Source organism: Ailuropoda melanoleuca, chromosome 19 (genome assembly GCF_002007445.2).
Source record: "Ailuropoda melanoleuca isolate Jingjing chromosome 19, ASM200744v2, whole genome shotgun sequence".
Lineage (NCBI taxonomy): Eukaryota > Metazoa > Chordata > Mammalia > Carnivora > Ursidae > Ailuropoda > Ailuropoda melanoleuca.
The window spans coordinates 33,773,668-33,774,722 of record NC_048236.1 but is presented as its reverse complement, the minus strand read 5'-3'; positions in this window follow the sequence as shown (position 1 = coordinate 33,774,722).

Below are 1,055 nucleotides of genomic sequence, written 5' to 3'. Positions count from 1 at the left end.
TCTTGTCATATATATTTTTAAATTTTCATGGATTTTAAGGTTTAAGTTTGCTTACTCATTGACTTTTTTCTAATTCATAAAGGATAGTAATAGAATATGAACCTAATCATAGGACTTTAACTTGGCCCAATTCCCCAAATTTTTAAGCCCTAGTTCTTTTGTTTTTGGACCTGTTAGTTCAGATCAACATTGGGAAATTAGTTAAAAGAAGGACTAATATACCAATAAATGATTAAGTGCCATTATTAAGTGAATGCAGGAACATATGTTAGTGCTTCTGATAATAAGCCTTATTCTCAGAATATCGATAATTTTGATTATTATTTTGCAGTTAGATTTTCAAGGCATAATATTCAGAAATTTACTACTTTTTGCATCATGTATTTTTGAGGTTTTTAACTTTATTCTAGTTTTTTCCCCATTTTTAATTTCTAAATTTTTCATTTTAAGCTAGACAGAAATCTGTTGAATTTTCTTTCTTTTTCAAATACATTACTGTATATAATTCTCTTTTATTCCAGTTATTCATGACATTTTGCTTTAAATGATCAGTCTTCCCAGTTATATCTTTAACAAGTGAAGTATGCTTTCCATTTTATAGTTACTTTTTTATAAAAATATCCCTTTTTTGTTCCTTTTAATTTAATTAATTAATTAATTAATTTATGTGTATATTTATTTATTTTGGGTGGGGAGAGTCAGAGGGAGAGGGAGAGAGAGAATCTTAAGCAGTCTCTGTACCCAACATGGAGCCTGATGTGGGGCTCAATGTCACAACCCTAATATTGTGACCCGAACCAAAATCAAGAGTTGTTCACTTAGCTGACTGAGCCGCCCAAGTGCCCAAGTTCCTATTAATTTTAAACTTAATTTACCAAGAATTAATATTTTAATCAGTTTCCTGAGCAGTAATTTTACTGTTTTTAAAAATTTTAATATTTCTCTAAAATTAAATATTTAAAGGTTTCTATTTTATTTATGCAGCAAATTACTGAATTTTAGTTTTATCAGGTGCTTTTCTAAGCACTAAGGATGAAGCAGTGGAAAAAAATAAC